We start from the raw sequence: 7,648 nt of genomic DNA, 5'->3' as shown, positions 1-7,648 counted from the left end.
AGGCCTATTATGTCTAATGTCATGTGTTTCATGTAGTTTTGGATTGCTTGTATCACTGCATGGCTATCTATTACCTACTCTATACAGTAAATTAGCAAAAATTTGCTGACATTAATTTGAAAATGAACACCTGCTCAACACAATTAGTAACTATTACGATGATACCACACAATGTGTGTAACTCTGTGTTGTTTTACAGTACTGTGAAAAAAATATTTGTTGCCTTCCTGGTTTGTAGTAAGGACTGATACAGTCTGACCATGTCTTACTGAACTGTGTCTCCAGCTACAATAGATATCAGCAGCGCCCTCTGCAGTTTGTGTGTCGAAGTGAAAAAGCTTACAGCACCTGGTATTCCCAGGAGGTTTCCCATCCAAGTATTAACCGGCCCCAATGCTGAACGTTGAAGTACTGATTCAAGTTCTTTACTCGAGCAAAAGTGAATAATTACAGGCTCTGAAATGTCCTCAAAGTACGAAAGTAAAAAGTAGACAGTTCTACTATCTATTTTTATGCACATGTAACTAGACCTTCTATATTAATATACTACAAAATTACACTCAACAAAAATATAAACGCAACACCTTTGTTACTGCTCCCATTCCCCATGGCATGGACGTAGAGACCTAAAATTCATTCCAGATACACAATATAACCATCCCTCCCAAACAGTGGTCACAAATCAGTCAAAATGTGTGGTAGTGGGCACATCTGCTATATTGAGATAATCCATCCCACCTCACAGGTGTGCCACATCAGGATGCTGATCTGACATCATGAGTAGTGCACAGGTGTACCTCAGACTGCCCACGACAAAAGGCCACCCTGGAATGTGCAGTTTTGTCTCACAGCAAAATGCCACAGATGCCACAAGCAATGAGGGAGCGTGCAATTGGCATGCTGACAGCAGGAATGTCAACCAGATCTGTCGCCCGTGCATTGAATGTTCATTTCTCAACCATAAGCCGTCTCCACAGGCGTTTCAGAGACTATGGCAGCACATCCAACCGGCCTCACAACCGCAGACCTCGTGTAACCACACCAGCCCAGGACCTCCACATCCAGCAGGTTCACCTCCAAGATCGTCTGAGACCAGCCACCCAGACAGCTGCTGGAACAATTGGTTTGCACAACCAAACAATTTCTGCACAAACTGTCAGAAACCGTCTCAGGGACGCTCAACTGCATGCCCGTCGTCCTCATCGGGGTCTTGACCTGACTCCAGCTCGTCGCCGTAACAGACTTGTGTGGGCAAATGCTCACATTCGATGGCGTCTGGCACGTTGGAGAGGTGTGCGCTTCACGGATGAATCATGGTTCACATTGTTCAGGGCAGATGGCAGCTGAGAATGTCCCAGTTCTTGCATGGCCAGCATACTCACCGGACATGTCACCCATTGAGCATGTTCGGGATGTGCTTGACCGGCGTATACGACAGCGTGTACCAGTTCCCACGAATATCCAACAACCTCGCACAGCCATTGAAGTGGAGTGGACCAACATTCCACAGGCCACAATTGACAATCTGATAGACTCCATGCGACGATGTGTTGCACTGCATGAGGCAAATGGTGGTCACACCAGATACTGACCGGTTCTGGGTCCCCAGACCCCCAATAGCGCAAAAAACTGCACATTCCAGGGTGGCCTTTTGTTGTGGGCAGTCTGAGGTACACCTGTGCACTACTCATGATGTCAGATCAGCATCCTGATGTGGCACACCTGTGAGGTGGGATGGATTATCTCAATATAGCAGATGTGCCCACTACCACACATTTGGACTGATTTGTGACCACTGTTTGGGAGGGATGGTTATATTGTGTATCTGGAATGAATTTTAGGTCTCTACGTCCATCCCATGGGGAATGGGAGCAGTAACAAAGGTGTTGCGTTTATATTTTTGTTGAGTGTATTTTTCTGAGTTTTCTCTTCATCAACCCTGGTATCAAACAGGCCCGGGGTGTCAATGACAGCAACGCGATGTCCATCCACTGCAGCTTTTCCTTTGAAAGATTCTACAGTCACAGATATGGGACTGAACTTGGATTCAAAGCACTCACGGCCCAGAATAGTGTTTCCAGTAGCACTCTTTCCAGTTCCAGTCTTCCCCACCATCACTATCCTCATCTCATCATCGTTTGTCCTGCCAGAATCGAACTTGCCAGCCATGCTTGGGTTGTAATTGCTTCTGTCGATGTTCAGTCTAAACAGTGTTGTGTAGCCAACAGAAGTGGAGCAAGAAGTGAAAGGCAAAGACTGTGCTGCAGCTTCTTCAACAGGCAGCATGAGCCAAACCACACCTACAATGACTCTTTTTTTTTTTTTTTTTGCCTGTCCCGTTTGGCTCTTTTGCCCTCAGAATTGTTGTCTAAAGGCAAAGAAAGATGCCCAACGGATTTACTTTACCAAACTGACCATCCCAGCCTTGCCGTAATGGTCCATTTGATTCACCTTTTATTGTTTATTTTATTTTCACTTGCTGAATACGGGACAGACTTGACTGGGGGAAAGAAGGGGAGAAAGAAAGAGGGAAAGAGAAAGAGCTGAGAAGAGGGACGGGGGAGAAGGGCAAAAAACAAAAACCAACAGAATGAGCAGAAAAAAAAATGCATATATCAATCACCTGGATCACCTGCTGAGAAAGAAAAAAGAAAGCAAGCAGAAGAGAACAAGAGTAATAGAATAAACAACGTCACAATGATATATGGGAATATGACAGTAAATACTAAATGTTAAACATTATTGTGCAGCACATAAGATCAACAGAACACAGTGTGCTTTGAGGTAGGAGCCAAAAAGGGTGTAGTTTGTGGGTGTGATCACCCGTGTGTACACCTGTGAGCATGGACGCGCTTGTTTTTTGTTTTTTAAAAGGTTCCTTCATGTAATGATCTGCTAGAGGGTGTGGGGGGGCCACAGCCCCGTCCTCCAGGGCGTGAAGCAGGTATGGAGGAGATCAAAACTCCAGACATCCAGAGGCCCCCAGAACACAAGAGACCAAGGAAGACCACCAGAGGGGCAGCTGCGCCACTGTCCCAGAAAGAGCTGAGGAGAGTCCCAGATGAGGGCTCACTCAGCAGCCGCGGAGCAGAAGCCAGGGGGGGTTGCAGTGACGCGCCCGTGAGCTCCGCCGGCAGCCAGCTGTGCCTGAGTGACCGAGCCCCAGGCCGAGAGGCCGGGGGCACCCCACCTCCGAAGTGGCCTGAGCGAGCCCCAATAAGCGGCCGCCAAGGAGTGAGCCGGTGTGTACCTGGACGCCCATCCCCGGACACAAAGAACCACCAACACACCGATGTCTGAGGGAGTCCACCACTGGCAGGGGAAGTGGTGGTGGGGGGAGATAGGCCTCCAAACCTTGGAGGGCCTGAGATGTCCCCAGAGAGGTGGCGTCTGATACCCAACCTGACATACAGACACAGACATACAGGCACACACAGATACAAACATCCATTCCCACCCTCATGCTCTCATATGCACTTACTCCACACTCAACCAACGTGGAGACAGACATAAAGAGACGCTGTACACACGATCACACTCCCCAAGCGTACTCTACAAACCGGGTCTAGGTGCCCTTGCCCCTGGAGGGGGGAACTGCACCCAGACCCAGGTGGTGTTTCCCTTTTCCCTGCGGTGGGGGGAGGCAGACCGCCCCGACTCCGCAGCAGCAGGGAGGCCCCACACTCCAGACCGCAGTCGGACGGCCAACTCCTCCTCCTAGCCCCCCCGCTCCAGCAGGCCGCAGAGAACGGGGGTGAGAGAAGACTCCAAACCTCCCTCCACCCGCTCATTGTAGTGTTGATGCATGTGTGTTCTAAGGTGCATTTAAAACCCAGGAGGGCTTGGAGCTACCTGCCAGAGAGCAGCAGGTAAGCGCATGGTCCCTCCTGCTAGCCCTCAATGTCTACGTGTATTTAAAATTGAGAGGTGGGCAACGATGCCAGGGGTGGGGTGTACACCCTGATGGTAATTTGGATTCCGTGTATCGTGCCCACCCCCAAGATCCTATATGTATGAGTAATGTGAATGTCTAAGTTGTGGGATAAAATTGAGGCAGAGGCAGCCAGAAGGGGACAGAGGGGGGTAGCCTCCTCTGTAACAGTATTTTGTCTACGTCCGCCATTGTAGAAATTAATTTCACCGAAACAATAACGTGGCGCACAGTGTGACGTCAGAAGAGGCGCACACCTTTGACGCTGCGTTTACTCCGTTTTCCTCGTCCACACGTAAACGCAAAAACTGAGTTTTTGAAAATATCCACCCTGGCAGGAGTTTTTAAAAATCTCAGTTTTCAGTGACCGAAAACGCCGTTTACGTGTGGACAAAAGGCGCAAACGCATAGAAAAATCTGCGTTTTCAAAAATACCCGGGTACGTGTGGACGTAGCCTTAGACTCTTCAGTTCTGTGTACTATAGCTGGCATTTATTGTAAAATGCCAAAGTGAGTATTTGATTCTTCTGCTTCTAGTAGAGGTATTACAGTAACATGGCTATTAGTGCAATACCAGAGATAGCATTTATCCACATAACAATGATGTAAGAATTGTGTTTAAGTAAAATCTGAAGATATTTCACTTGAGTAGCCCGTGCTACATTTTAATACCACAATAACTATTTGATTAGTCTCACCATCAGTTTATGATTATGCCAGTACTGAACACAAAAATGTAAGAGACAAATCAAGAGCCTGGTTTGTCAGATTGCACATTTTTATTTTAGTTAAATGATCTCCAGATGATCAAAAAGTGAAAACGTGCAAATGTTAACTTATCAACAAATGTTGTTACAGTAGTTTTGACTGCCAATCACAATCATGTTCTCAGAACGGTTAAAACACACATTATACACGATAATGTCATGTAAGGATAGTAACTGATCCAAAGGACATCTTCAGAGATGGTCTTCAACAAACTCAAAGTGCTTCAACAAGCAACACACACATAATCAGGAATTTCTACTGTTTATTTAAAACAGCATTAAATTGAATGACATTTTATTTATATAGCACCAAATCACAGACCCTACAGTGATTAAACATTTCAAACTATTTTATGATATACTTGAGATAGCACATGTTCAAATTCACATTTTTTATGAACATATTGCTTCCTCATAGACACATTTCAAACAATTTCATACTTTCTATCTGTTAATTTTGTGGTTTTAGAAAGCCTTTATTAAATCAAATGTAAATGTTTATAAAGGAAGGTCAAAATTAAAGGCTTGTGGCACAGGCAAAGTTTGGGCAGAGTCTGACTGATGGGACCCTTTTTGTGACTTATTTACTCAGATTCAGCATCACACAATAAAATATATAACTGATAAAGAAACAGAAAGACAGAGAACCGTTTAAGGCATCATTGAAACCTGATACTTCAGGCCTCAAGGTGTACAGGTAGGCCATTTTCACATTTTATCCTTTTGTTTTTTCTGAGTGTTAGCATTTGGTATAAACAAGGTTTGCTGCTTATCATTATGCAGTCAATGACATCAAATTTGTGGGTGACAAACCCCTTTTTGTTAGTGCTACACAAAGCAACTACTAAGGTCACCTTATCTTTCATGAAAGTATTTATTGACTTACACTGATTTATGTCATTGACATTTATCATCATGTTATTACAGTCATGAGAGCCCTTTCTTGGAAGGATGTGTTTCCTTTTGAAATCTTTATAAGTTTGTGAGAGCACAGCAGCAGAGAGCAGCAGCAAACAGGCACATTGAACCTTCATGAGTCCCTGGTGAAGAAAAACCAAACATTTACATTAGTCTGTCCTCTTTAAAGTTTTGATTTTAGTGGGCAGTTGTCTGTAGAACAAAAAAAATATAATATTGTTTAAACAGTCATAATAAAAAAAACATTTTCTGAGTAAATGACATCCAACACAATACTCTGGGAAATTAACTTTCTGAATTTTTGTTTACATTTTTGTGGAATTACAAGAAAAATAGGACCTTTTTAGTACACTATAACAGTAAGTACAGAAAAAGAAGAAAACAAAACAAACTTTTTATAATATACTAAATTTTTGTAATGCAAACTTGCTGAATTACTTAGTTTTGTGACTTGACTGAGAACGGGTTGGTTGGTTAATCTGCGGTGGACATAAGCTGGTCGTCTGAAGCACCAGATGGTAAAGATGTATTTTTAGATTCAATCTGATGAATATGGTTGAATCATAGTAAATACATTACACAGTGACCTGCTGATAGACTCTTTAACTTTAACAAAAGCAAAGTAACCACTAAAGTCAGCTGTGTATGTGAGATATATGACTTGAACAACATCCAACAACAACGAGTCACTTATTTTCACAAACAGCTCTGTGTGTAAGTTATGGAGGTCATTTATCAGATATACAAATTCACTGAGACACTATTACTTTTGTTTTCTTTAACTCTGAAGCATTCCAAGGATATTACTTAATTAATGTAATACTTTTTTTGTATACAACTTCTAGTCTTCTTCTTCCCCTTTCAGCTGTTCGCTTTAGTTATCATCCTATCCTTACCATCCTCATCTGTCACACCAGCCCTCTCCAGCTTTGTCTCCAAAACCTGTCCCTCTGATGTAATCTTTTTTAATCCTGTCGATTCTGGTCAATCTTAGTACTAACAAAATGCAACTGCCATTATTATTATAGTTTTATCATTAATGATGGACTAAAAACATTGTATTCATGCAGTTTTATGATGTACATTTTTCAGATATCAGTGTTTATAACCAAAAGGCCTACGGAAATGTTATTACCCACTAGCAAAAGGTTACACAAAGGCAAAATGGTAAAATATAACAAGTTCAAAGACTGACCTGCTTAAAGATGAAAATCACCAAAAAAGGAACAAAAAGTCAAACAAAACAGCCAAGGGAGAAAGAACCCTGATTCCTCTGTGCAGCTCCTGCCCTACTCCTGTGGTATGCAGAGCAACAGTTTAGCACCCACACTTCCTGTCCATTTCATAGTGTGTATTTTAAGCCCATATACGGCATATAAACAACTAACCAACAGAGTTACAGAGACATGACCACAACAAGGAAATGCACTTACGCCCTTCTCTGCTAACACACACATATATATTTGGTTTAATACATTAACATTATTATTATTATTATTTGTGACTTAAACTAAAACAAATATTTTTTTATCATGATGCAAACCATAAAGGGCCAAAGTGCTCAAATAAAAAGTCCTTTTATGTTGTCAATCATCACACCATGTACATCTTTATGAGTTTACATGAGAAATATGTCTTATCTGATCATAACAAAACAAAAGCTGTTTTCTAGACTCCAGTGGTGTTGCAGACAGGGGGTGTACAGTGTGTTCACAAGAGTCACACGTCCTGCAGACGTGACATTGACTCAGTGAATTTTGACCATGTGACATGCAGAGGTGCTTATCTCTCTACAGAGATGGAAGTCACAAAACAGTTTCGCCACTTTAGCTTTTCTTTCTTTATTTTTAAACTTCTGTACCGCATTAACCATTTCCCGCAGTAAGCTATTGTAATAGGTATAGAGATGGACCGATCCGATATTACGTATCGGTATCGGTCCGATACTGACCTAAATTACTGGATCGGATATCGGAGAAAAATAAAAAATGTAATCCGATCTATTAAATATCACGAAAGCACCTCACAAAAC

The sequence above is a fragment of the Aulonocara stuartgranti genome, assembly GCF_965226115.1.
Source record: "Aulonocara stuartgranti genome assembly, chromosome: 23".
Classification (NCBI taxonomy): Eukaryota; Metazoa; Chordata; class Actinopteri; order Cichliformes; family Cichlidae; genus Aulonocara; species Aulonocara stuartgranti.
Note: the sequence above shows the minus strand (reverse complement) of the source record.